At 42.6% G+C, this 13,276-nt stretch overlaps 1 protein-coding gene across 4 annotated transcripts in view; it reads right to left on the minus strand.

Annotated features, from left to right (window-relative positions):
• SGMS1 (sphingomyelin synthase 1) overlaps positions 1-13,276 on the minus strand; it is a 326,877-nt gene that overhangs the window by 311,258 nt on the left and 2,343 nt on the right. The window lies entirely within an intron of this gene.

The following is a 13,276-nucleotide window of genomic DNA, read 5'->3' on the forward strand; positions in this document are numbered from 1 at the left end:
TTTTGAGACAGAGTCTCACTCTGTCACCAGGCGCCAGGCTGGAGTGCAGTGGTACGACCTCAGCTCACTGCAACCTCCGCCTCCCAGGTTCAAGCAATTCTCCTGCCTTAGCCTCCCGAGTAGCTGGGACTACAGGTGCGCACCACCATGCCCAGCTAATTTTTTTGTATTTTCAGTAGAGACGGGGTTTCACCATGTTGGCCAGGATGGTCTCGATCTCTTGACCTTGTGATCTACCTGCTTCAGCCTCCCAAAGTGCTGAGATTACAGGCGTGAGCCACTGCGCCAGGCCCCCATTTACAGAATTTTTTAATGGCACAGTCAATGTGACCTACCTATTGCCTTAGGAGATTGAGACCTGTTGAGGACATATCTACCTACTTCATCACTGTGTGAACAGTACTCCGCAGGGTACCTGGCTCATAGTAGAGGCCCAACCATTACCTTCTCAATAGTTCATTTTTTTTTTTTTTTACAAAAGCAGTGCATACCTTTTGGCACATAACGACAATGTTTTCAGAAAAACTTTCTTCATGATTATTCTCCCAGATATTATTTTTAAGAGTTACCTAGTATTCCATTGTGTGGATATACATAATTTGTTTAACCCCCTATATTTTAATATTATGTTTCCAACTTTTCACTATGATAAAGAGCTCTGAGATTAATAATGACCTTGATTATTTCTTAAAATGAGCCCCTAAAAATAGAATTGCTGAGTCAAAGAGTATGTGAGCATCTATGCTCTCACTCTCCAAAGTTATCCTCTAGACCCTTATCTTGAAGGCAGTAGTCACAAGCTTTACAATTCAGGTAAGCTACTACAGACTTCTCAAGCAGAGGCAATCTCCTAAAACAGGTGCCTTGACATCTGGAGCAGCCAAAGCTCCAGACCTATTTTCGGGACCCATCAGACACAGAAATCTGAGAAGCAGCATCTGCTTACAGGGGCCTCTGTGCTCCTCCCAATGGCTGAACCTTCTCTTCTTCCTCATACACACCTCCCCACCTTTGCTTCCACTAAGTCAAATGGTCTTCCAGTGATGCCAGAGGCATCACTTTGTTTCCTGTCCCACCCATAAGACATAGAAACATCAAGCCACACAGAACTACGGCAGGCTGTCAGTGTGTGTCTGCCTCACCCCCTTTTACCTACTGACTTCCCATTAGTTCCTCTAAAAAGGGAAAGATGGAAAGGAACTCTCCATGGCATTAATTTTCACTTTTTATCCACTTCCATAAAAAAAGGGCCTTTTAAACACTTTCCTGGTGAATTTAATGAGAGTTTTAGATATGCACTGTCTCCTAAAATACATTTAAATATACGGTGGCTTCAGGAAACCTATCCTGAAACCCCCAATAAGAACCTGTGTGCCATGGATAGCGCTTTGAATTGAATGAGCAAAATGAGGCTTGAGAAACTCCTGAGAGCATTCTCATGATCCTGCCTCTGTTTCTAAAATCAAAGGGTAGGGGAAATCCAGCCATGCTGAGGGTCCTATGGAAACCTGGACCACTGCCCAGCCAACTGCTTGGAACTTTATAGAGCCTTTCAAAGTAACCCAAGTGTCACTACACGGAGCACAGCAGTAAAGCAAATGTTAAATTATTGACCATGTGAATGGGTGGCATTCTGAGGCAAAGGTAAGGTTTTGCCTCCTGACAACCCTACATGCTACATATTTGCTTATTTAATTATTGTCTGTCTGACCCTTACCAAGAAAACTCCATGTAGACTGAGACTTTGCTTTATTCACACCTATATCCTGGCCTCGTCCAAAGTCAAAGCGGCTGGTCTCCATGATTCTGAAGGCTCAGGCTAGAGATGGAGGCCATCCACAAAGACTTCCACAAAAAGCAATGGCATATAGGAGACATACTGTGTACTTGGGTCTGGGGGTGTGCAGAGTGAACTAATAGCCAGGGGAACAATAGGGACAGGCTCTGGGATAAGATCAGGTAGAACACACAGAAAAGGACTACATAGTCCACATGGTGAAAATCTCAAAAACACATGGCCAGAAAACTGGGTACAGATGGATAGTGCCTGTGCAATAGCCCAAGTCTCACTTACAGTCTACCTAGTCAAATGAATGGTCAACATGCCACCCAGGAGAAGAAAGGGAATCAACACAGGCTATCTCTCAGAGGAAATCTCAGGATCACCCTCTGCTGCCACATCCCAAGGCCACCTCAACAACTGCAGAATGCAACCCTATACTACTGTGGACACACACCAAGGCTCTTAATACCACAACATTTGTGACATAATGGTTATTATTCTCATTTCACACAGGAAAAAGCCAGTGTCCCAAAAGGATTTAAACCCAAGCCCACTGTTTTTTGTGACTCCCCAGATGGCTTTCAAAGTCAGAGCCCCTGGGTCCTTGCCTTCCCAGTTCCTGTTATCCAGAAAAACCCTTCGTGCCTGCCATCTCATAAATGGCTCAGAAAATGCGTTACTAACCTCACCGGTGTGCTGGACAGCCAGCAGCATCTGTCGTCACTGCCCTCATCTGCTCTGCCTCTGTCTCAGGACAGCCTGGCTTGGGCTGAAGGCCATGGGTCCTCTATACAGACTGTTTCTTTCACAGTCCTCTTCTGGTCTCATGCCTTTTCTCCAGCATCCCAAGCATCTCTGCTCGCCAGTCATCTTCCACCTGCCTGAGCACCTTCATCCCTGTCACTGCCCCCTACCTTTCCTCCATGCTTCCCACTCCCCTCCTGGTTTTCTCAGGAGTAAAACATTCCCCTTCTCTGTTGGCCTCAGGCACACTGGCACCCCACACACACCCCCTTTTCCAACTCCTGCCTAAACTGTCAGCCTGTGTCTGTTAGGGGGAAAGAAGCTGTGGGCAAAGCCTGCCTTCCCACCCTGTCTCCCTCCCCCTCCTGATTTCTCCTGCCTCTGCTGCTGTCACCCACCCCCCCCTTGCCAGTGAGGTGGGTATCACTTTAGCTAACCCTCCCCACCACTTCCTTAGGGGATAGTTTTCTGGAGGTCTGTTCTCTACTCCATCTCCATCTGTGACTGTTGGGAACACTCTTCTAAATTTGAGCATCTTCCACCTGCCAAACTTAGCTGAGAATCCCTCACCCCTTAACCTGAGATTTGTTATAGCATCTCCTGTCCTTCATGGATTCACATAGTATACCTGCACAAAATTTTTAAAAGACTGAATATCTACATTTTGCTCCCTTAACGGAGACAGGCTGCCAGGAGGGACATCCATTACAACCTGGGAAATGCAAACAGCTTATTGCTATTTCTATAAAGTGGTCTGGACATGAAATTAAGGAGGACTGGGAAGGTGGTGCTGAAATCAGCTTCTTTTGTATTTATTGATAATAAACAACTGGCGAAAAGGAGAGGAGAAGGGGAAGAAAAAGAAAACAAGAAGCTGGAGCCGCTGAAAAGACAAATGAAAGGGGAACTTCACACTTAGCCAAAAATTCAGGGAAAATAAAATAAAACTTTGTTTTTACTAGAGTCTTTCTTTTAAAACCTGATTTATCTTAAAGACAGAAAGTCGTTCATCTTCTTCAGGTTTTACATTCCTAGCAGACAGCTAACATTTAGCCACTTTTGTTGTTGTTGTTTTTCGGAGACACAGCCTCGCTCTGTCGCCCAGGCTGGAGTGTGGCGCAATCTCAGCTCATTGCAGCCTCCACCTCCCGGTTTCAAGCAATTCTCCCACCTCAGCCTCTCAAATAGTTAGGATTATAGGTGTGTGCCATTATGCCTGGCTAATTTTTGTATTTTTAGTAGAGACAGAGTTTCGCCATGTTGGCCAGGCTGGTTTCGAAGTCCTGACCTCATAGCCACGTTTTTCAAAAACAAAGAAAGGAAACTGTCAAGTACTCCTACAACTCCCCAAGTAACTTTGAAGTGCAGTCCCAGTTCTGATTCTCCCTTTGGGGACCGACCACTAACAGCCCATATCTTCCTAGGCTTATCTCTACTGTCAGGGTTACGTCACTAAAAATGAAAACTTAATGTGGCTTTCAACCCCAAAACAAAAGAAAATAAAAACCAAAAAATGCCACCTCTGTCTCCATCTACACTGTCCTATGGTATGGGTTCCCTTCTGTGCACACAGGGAGCCTGGGCAGGTGACCTCTGTCCAGTCATCCCACCCCTGACCCAGGAAGGTTAGCTGTGCTGTTTTGATACTGAACTCACTACTTGGTGATGATATCATCTGTGGACATGTCTGTCTCCCCGCTAATCCCTAAAAGATGCAGACCCCATCACACTCATCTCTGTCTCAAGGCTCGCCAAGAAGACTGGTCCATAGAGGACTCTCAACACACATTTACTGCCACTGTCAACCCTGAGATATAAAAAGACCAGACTGGAGAGTGTCTCCACACCTCAACAGGCCTCTCCAGCCTCTTCAGTTGGCCCCCTGGCAATCCCATCATCCTCTCCCTCCTGCCACATTTGCTCATCAAGCAAATAAGTGGTTATAGGCCTGGATAACTAGCACAGAGAAAAATCCAAACCAGTGTTTCTTCCCAAATACAACTTGCTTGTACCCTTCTCCTCTGAGTTCTTTCTAAATCCTGAGTTCCTACAAAATCTTTCCATTCTAAAAGGTTTTCATTCCAAGGTTTTATATATGTAACGTTTTTCTAATAGGAAAAAATATCTGGATTCCAAAACAGAAAACTTCTGCTCTAATAATAATTCATGCTTCTTGAGAGCTTAGTGTGTGTAGGTGCTGTACTAAGCTTGGTATACACTATAGCTATGTGACCTCATGGCAGCTGGAGGAGAGCTGTACAAAGCTCTTTTTTCCTACAAACACAATTTTCTACTATAATTAAACTAGTCAAATAAGATTATCTTCTGCCTCTCCACTGTCAGGCTATGTATCTCAATATACTTTCAATTTGTCTGTGCCTAAAATCCCCCATGGGGATAAGTGGTGAATAGGAAGTCTTTCTTTATTTTTATTTATTTATTTTTTTGCCAATGGGAGGGGGAATGAAAAATAACAAAATAAAAATAAATGAGGCCATCTTCCTGAGATGGGAAGCACTGATGGCGCTTCAAGCTTCTAATGAGTCTTGACTTACATTTCCAAGTTTTCTCTCCACCTTGGGATCATCTCTCCTGAGCCATTCCAGAAACACTGGTAAGCAGGAAAAGCAAGTTTCTGCTCTGGACTGGCTCAGACACCCCTCTGCTGTCCTAGATAAACAAGACCACATGAGTTCAATTTTCATTTCATGAGGTGGAAAGCACTTCCAATGTCTAAATCTGAAATCATCCCACCTGACTGTAACTAGAAGTAGGAGCAGCTGGTTTCTCACTGACGTGGGCACTGCTGATAGCAATGGTTCTCAAAGAGCGGTCCCCAGACCAGCAGCATCACAGCATCCTCGAACACATTAGACATGTCAACTGCCCACTGCCACCTGCCCCAAGCTCTTTGCCTCACAAACTCTGGCAGAGGTGGGGCCCAGCCCTGGGTGTTGTAAGTAGCCTTCAGGTGATTCTGATACATGCTGAAATCTGAGAGCCACTGGCTTCCGCTGATAAACATCTGAGGTCATGGGAATGCCCTGCTGGGCTAACCTGTGTATTATAATGCTTTATGTAAAGATACTGGCTCCCCACCAACAGTATCTATTCCTTTCTGCCCCCTGGCAAGGGTCCCAAATACTAAACTCCAGGGCATTCTTTTTCCTACTTTCTTGGGCAAATTACTTGTGCCCCACTCTCTGTCTCCAAAAAAGGGACAATGACAATATCCACTTCATTGGGTCAAGGACTCGGTGTCTGGCATGCAGTTAGCCATCAACAAGTGTGAATCCCTGTGATTCCAACATCTCTGCCAAAAGGTCTAATCAGAACTAGGAATATTGCAAAATAAAATTTGCTTCCTGAATGCTTACCACCTGACTTTTTCTCCCCACTCCATTCCAGAGTCCTGAATGAGGACATCCAGGAATGAAAGAGAATGCACCCGGCTCCACTGTCTTTCAGCATTTACTTGTTCAATCTGCAACATGAGCATCTACTAAATGCCTGCCAACGTGTGGGAAAGTCCATTCTATAAATCTGTACAGCCTCCAACCAGGTCTTTCTGGACAAAAGCCATCCAATTCTGGGGCATAAAGCCTCACACACCTCAAGAGAGGTACAGAAGGAACGTGATGAATATTAACAAAAGTTGTCATAATAACAGCTAATGTTTATATTGTGGTTACTGTGCCAGGCACTCAGTACCTTACACATGTTAACTTATATAGTCACCACAACAACCCTATAAGATGGCTGCTGTTATGACAGCTACCAGAGAGCTGGGGAAACTGACACACAGAAGGTTTGCATAACCTGTCTAAGGTCCTATAGATTCTACAAGATGAGGCTGAGATCCAAACCAGGGCTCCAGGGCAAGTGCTCTTCACCACTGTACTATAAGACAGAGAGCTACCGCTTATCTAGGCATCTTCTATTTATCACCAATCCCACAGCACTGATTTTAACATACTTAGGTTTAGGCACAATATCCACTGTCATGGGGTTCAATACCGAGCCTTGAAGGCCCCCAACAGAAATGATAATTCTACTTGGTTTCTCCAGCCCTTTCCCCCCTCCCTAATCTAGTTCCACCTAAGACAAATCAAAATCTCACAGAGCAGGATTTCTCTCTTCTCATAACTCCCCTGGCACTGCACCACTTAACCCCTAATTATATACCATCTGTCACATAGCATTCTCTAATTGTTTCTTGTATATTAGCCTTTTCTTCCCCACTCGACTGTAAAATTCTTTGGAAGTACCCGTACTTTTTGTGAAATCCAACAAAACCAGGCAGAAACATGGGCTTGTGAATGTAGACTCTGTGTTACATATTCATTGCCTGGCTTATTCACTTTGCTTTTCTGACTCTTCTTTATTACTAACCCTTAAAAACAGATAAAAGTATAAGTTTATGCTATTCATTTTATTTTTTGAGGCAGGGTCTTGCACTGTCGTTCAGGTAGGATGCAGTGGCGTGATCACAGCTCACCACAGCCTCAACCTCCAGGCTCAAGCAATCCTCTCACCTAATCCCCCCAAGTAACTGGGACTACAGGTGTGCGCCACCATAACTGGTTAATTTTTTTTTTTTTTTTTTTTTTTTTTTTTTAGAGACAGGGACTCACCCTATTGCCCAGACTGGTCTCAAATTTATGGGCTCAAGCAACCCTCCTACCTCAGCTTCCCAAAGTGTTGGAATTACAGGTGTGAGCTACCATATTCAGCCAGCTTATGCTATTTAAAACCAGCATTAGGGGAGGTATTCCACCAACATAACCTGAAAACAACTCTGTTTCAAGATCTGTACTCTAAGCATCTCCTATACTATCTTTTAAACCCTTCAGCAGCCTCTATAAGGGGGGGTGTTATTAACCCAGTTTGCAGAAAGAGGAACCTAGACCTACCAGAAGTGAGTAATTTCACCAATGTCATCCGAGGTTGATGAATTAAGAAAGATTTTTAAAAGATCTGTCCCAAAAATCCCTTTAGCCTCCTTTTAATGTGGGGACTATGGTGTCAAGATTCAAATTACCCTCAAAGCAACCTTTATAAAAAATGTTATCATGACAGAGAAAGTTTGAAACTCTATTAAAAATTCATTTTAAAAAAAAGAAATTATGACCATGTTCAAGGACAGAATTATATGAAGACAGAAAATCTTACAATATTAGACAGAAAAATCAGATTATATATTCAATGCAATACCCATCACACTTACCTTTGTTGAGAACTAAATAAGCATTCCAAAATGCATATGGACACACAAAGATCCACAAATAAACAAGTCAAGTCTGAAGAAATGTGGGGGCTCATGCTGCCATATAAAACACTGCAAAGCCATAATAAAAAAATGGGGGGCATAGAAACAGACAGATGAATTATGTTCCATTTAATGGGGACAGTTTCAGTTTGGGATGACAAAAAATATTCTGAAAATGGATAGTGGTGACAACAATGTCAATGTACTTACATGCCACTGAATTATGCACTTAAAATTGTTAAATAGTAAATTTTATGTTATGTGTATTTTATCATAATTAAAAAACATTTTTAAAAATTAATATGTTGAAAAAGGAGCTAGACACAAAATAGTACCATACTGTATGGTCCATTTATATACTATTCTAGAAAATACAAACTAATCCATAGTGACAGCATATCAGTAGTTGCTTAAGTCTGGGGACAAAGGGATGGATGGACTAACAAGGGGCCCAAGGGCAGTTTTCGGGTGATGGAAATGCTCTGTATCTTTACTGTGATGGTTTCACAGGTATGTACATCTGTCAAAAGTAATCAAGCTGTACACTTTGAATGGATTTACTTTACATAAATAAGTTACAACTCTTATTCTTATTTATTTATTTATGAGACAGGGTCTCCCTCTGTCACCCGGGATGGAGTGTGTGGTGCAATCTGGGCTCACTGCAAACTCCCCCTCCTGAGCTCAAGCACTCCTCCTGCCTCAGCCTCCTGAGTAACTAGGACTATGCCAATTAGCCAGGCTAATTTTTGTATTTTTTTGTACAGCGATCCACCTGCCTCAGCCTCCCAAAAGGTTAGGATTATAGGCGCAAGCCACAGTGCCTGGCTCTGGCTTTTTTTTTTTTTTTTTTTTTTTTTTTTTTTTTTTTTTTTTTTTTTTTTTTTTTTTTTTTTTTTTTTTTTTAAGGCATGGTCTCTCTATGTTGCCCAGGCTGGTCCTGAACTCCTAGACTCAATCCTCCCACTTCAGCCTCCCAGAGTTCTGGGATTACAGGCTTGAGGTACCATGTCCAGCCTTACAGACTCTTAATAAAGTTGAAAAAGTAAACCAATGTGTGTATGTGGAAACTTGAGGTATCCACATACCTATGGCTCCACAAAACTATATGAAGGAAAGAATACACTGTTTAATAGATGATTTAGGAAAACTGTCTCACAAAATAGGAAAAAAATAAAGTGGGATTCCCTCATTATCCTATATATGAAGACAAGACTCAAAAAGAATTTTAAAAGGTAAAAGTGGAAAGCTGACATAATACAAAATATCTTTGTAATCTTGGGTAAGGAAGAACATCTTAAGACTCCTAAAGTGCAACCGAAGGCAAAAATTAATGGATTGAGGCTATATCAAAACTAAAAATTTCTGAAAGTTACCATTGAGAAAGTTGATAAATAGATGACAGGATGGGATTAACATCTAGAATATACCAAAAAAAAAAAAATCTGCAAATCAACACATTAGAAAAGCATGTATGGGTATTAAAAGAAATTATAGTCACTAACAAATATATTAAATGAGTTCAAATTCACTAAGAAATCATAAAAGTTTTAAGTTCACATAAAACAATGAGATCCCACTTTATGGCCACCAAACATTGGTAAAACTACAAAGATGGTTATTAACAAACTTGAGCAAGAATGTGGGGAACCAGGAACCCTTGGGCACTGATGTGGGAACAGAAAGCAGCTGGGCAACTCTGGAGAGTAATTTAGCAGTGTTTAGTAAAAACAGGTATGTTTGTACACCATTACTCAGCCATCCCATTCCTAAGTAAATACCCTTAGCAGTGGTTCTCAAACTTTCCCATGTGTCAGAATCTCGAGCCTGGGAATGCTGAAACACAATTTAGAGTTTCTGATTCAGGAAGTCTAGAATGTTGGGACCCAAGAATCTGCATTTCTAACAGTTCACAGTTGATGCTGTTGTTGCCAGGTGTGGCCATACTTTGAGAACCATTACCCTAAGGATATTCTCAACCAGATCATAAAGAAAATGCATACAGACCCAGCTACTCAGTAGGCTGAGGTGGGAGAATCCCTTGAGCCCAGGTGGCAAAGGCTACAGAAGGCCGAGATTATGCCACTGCACTTCTGCCTGGGCAACAGAGCCAGATTCTGTCTCAAAAAAAAAAAGAAAAAGAAAAAAAGAAAAAAAAATGCATACAGGATGTTTGCTAGTGGTAACAGGAGTGGAGGTGAGTTAAGCATCCATTAGTAGAGAAATGGGTAAGTAAAAGTAATAGACACACAAAAGACCAGCCCTATAAAGCAGCAGTCAAGGCAAAGTACTAGATAAACCTACACTAACTGGGATCTCACAGATAAAATGCTAAAGTTCTTTTGATTTTTATGAATGCCTGCAAATTTCCACAATAAAAAGCTTTAAAGTTTGAATTTAAAAAGGAATGAAATCTGTAGCATAGAAGCACTTATGTAAATTAAAAACAAACAAGGTAACTCAACATCTTTAACAAGAATACATAGCCTGCACAGGAAAGAAGGCTCCTCTGGGGAATAGAGACCTGGGGTGGGGCGGGAGGGGAAGAAAGGAGAAAAACATAAAACAATCAAGGGGCTTTTGCACAGTGAGAGGATCCTGTGGCAAGAACTAGAATGTGAGCTCAGCTCTCAGCACCAGAAGTCTAAAATGTAAATCGCCCAAGTTCTCTAAATCTCCACTCACCTGCATTTACATATAATGGTTGCTTCAGTTAAAGCCCTCAAGGCTTTAAATCATTAAGGGGGCAGATCAGCTTCTCAATGAGAGTGAAGGGGAATCTTTCTCAATACAAGCTTCGGGTGATTTCAGGACCCCAAACTCAAACCTGCTGAGCCCTGGATTTTCCCTCTTTGACATATTAGTTTAAAAAGACACTGGTGCTCTTGGCTTTTGGCAGAGTGTGTGTGTTTGTTTTTTCCGTGTCTTTCTCTTCACCGTCTGAGTCTCTATGTCTGTGGATCTTTGTGCGACTGCATGTGTGTGGTATGTTTATCTGCAGAGACAGAGGACTGGGAGAACAGCAAAGCATTCCAGCGGAGACTGAGCCACACTTGTTCATCAACGCCATTCAATGCAGCTTTATTGAATCCGGAAGTCACAGTTATAAAACCAAGAGACCTTCCTAGGGCTCCGCCCACCCTTCTCTTTCCCTTTCTTCACTCTCTCCTCCCCGACATCCCATGCTGCCTCCCAACTCCCACATCCAAGTGGGCTGATCCAAAATAAGGTCCTCTTGTGACTGGGTAGCTTAATAGAGGTAACAACCTTTACAAGGATGCTCTTGGAGAGGAGAAATAGCCATTTATATTCCCCACTAAAAGACTTTAATAGAAAAGCCAAAAATCTTGAAGACCAGGCATATCATAAAAGTTCTTCCAGAAGAGACTGTTATGGCTATAGCTACCATCCAAAAAAGGCGAAGTGATCTATAACATGTTATGCCCCTACCAAGGACACCAGGGCCACAGGTATTTCCAAGTGCCACTGAACAGTTTGCCATATGAAGTGGTGGGAAAGTGTATGTGGCAATCAAAAAATAAAAATCACCAATGATCCAATTTGCGTAGAAAACGCAACTGATCCTTCTGACAGGATTGCTTAAAGAAGCAAGCTCATGCCAAGAAAGTACATTTTTAGGGGAAGAAGAAATACCTAAACAATTGGAGGAAGGAAGAGACAGTAACAGTAAAGGGAAGAATGAACTGGCAGCACACTCATGCCTCCCTCCTAAAGACCAGGGCATTAACCCCTGTGTGCAAACAATCCAGAATGTTTATTCCCAAAACACTCTTTCAGCTTTTCTATAGCAGCACTTTTCAGAGTTTACCTGAAATGTTATGTATAATATGAAGTTTTGCAAGTTAAAGCACATTTGACATGCAACAGGAGCACTTTTTAGTTTAAAAAAAAATACTGCCAGGCTCACACCTGTAATCCCAGCACTTTGAGAGGTCAAGGTGGGAGGATCACTTGAGCCCAGGAGCTTGAGACCCACCTGGGCAACATAGCAAAACTCTATCTGCACAAGAAGTACAAAAAAATAGCTGGACTTGGTGGTGCATGCCTATAGTCCCAGCAACTCCGGAGGCTGAGGTAAGAATCACCTGAACCTGGAGAGTTCAAGGCTGCAGTGAGCCGAGATCGTACCACCTCGCTCCATCCTAGGTGACAGAACAAAACCTGTCTCAAAAACAAACAAACAAAAAAGAAACTGATGACTATGCTTAGGAGACAGGAGTCCGTTTGGTTTTCATGACATGCATTAGCAAAGCACACCATTTTTCTAGCTGAAATGCAGGATCTGCCACAAGTTTGAAAATTAATAAATTTAACCAGAAAAGTAAAAGAATCTTTCAAGCTAAAATTGAATGTCTATGGTCAACACGGGCAATCATGTCTTATGAAAACATAAACATTCTTTAAATGTCAATGTGCAGCGGTATTGACGCATGTATTTTATTCTAACCATATTAACACAATCTTAAAAATACATGATGAACATGGTGAATACTGGTAAACTCTTCTGTTAGGAAGGATTTTTAAATTGTCAACTGCAGAGGCATGTACTAAGCACTACAAGTTAGACACTGCAAGATGCTAGAAATTCTGCAGTGAACAAGATACTGGTTTAATAACTGTGTTCCTCTGACGTCAATTTAATCCATCCCTGGAGTTAATGTCTTTTATTAAAAAGTTTCTGGATATTTCAAATAGCTTACTATTATCACTAAAGAGTTGCAGAAATATATATTACTGTTTTACTAAAAACATAAATTGCTATTCTGCGAAGCAGAACTGGAAGGAAAGGCTTCTTCACTGTTTTACATATCACAATCCCTTTCTGCAGAAAAACTACTTAAACTGCATGGTGGCAGCGGCCACCCCCTGCTACCCAGTAGGTCACAGGGATGGAAAGACTAAAAAACATGCTATATATTGCTGTATACTTTAAGAGAAGCAGTAAAGAAACTCGAAAGGGCCTCCAGAGCTAAACAGGAAGCAAGATGAGGCAAGTGGGCTGCTACAGGCAGAAGGCAGCTTCTGGAGGTTCCCCCAAAGCTGGCGCCTCTGACAGCAGACACAGGCTGCTGCTTGCTTGCTTTGCTTGCTTCTTTGCTTGGCCACGGCATGTCTTCAGAGCTGGCAGGCTGCCACCTGCTGAATCACCAAACATCCCTGGGCTTCCCTTGGAGCACTGACCAGACAGGCACCCAACCCCCGCTGCCTTCCTTCGCCCGTGGACATTTCACACCCGACCAATGAAACGCCCAGCCCTCTCCCCTTCTGCACAGGCCAAAACAGCCGCCAACCTCGTTCCATCTGGGCAGCTCTAGGCAACTCCCATCGCGTTCCTACGTCACCAGTCCCACTCCTCTCCTTCGGCCTACTCAGTCCCCCCTGAATGTTCAACCTCCAGTGCCAGGAAGCGTGGGGAGTTCACAGCACAGCATATCAGACATTCGCCGCTTCCACATCCA

Source organism: Cebus imitator, unplaced genomic scaffold (genome assembly GCF_001604975.1).
Source record: "Cebus imitator isolate Cc_AM_T3 unplaced genomic scaffold, Cebus_imitator-1.0 Scaffold97, whole genome shotgun sequence".
Lineage (NCBI taxonomy): Eukaryota > Metazoa > Chordata > Mammalia > Primates > Cebidae > Cebus > Cebus imitator.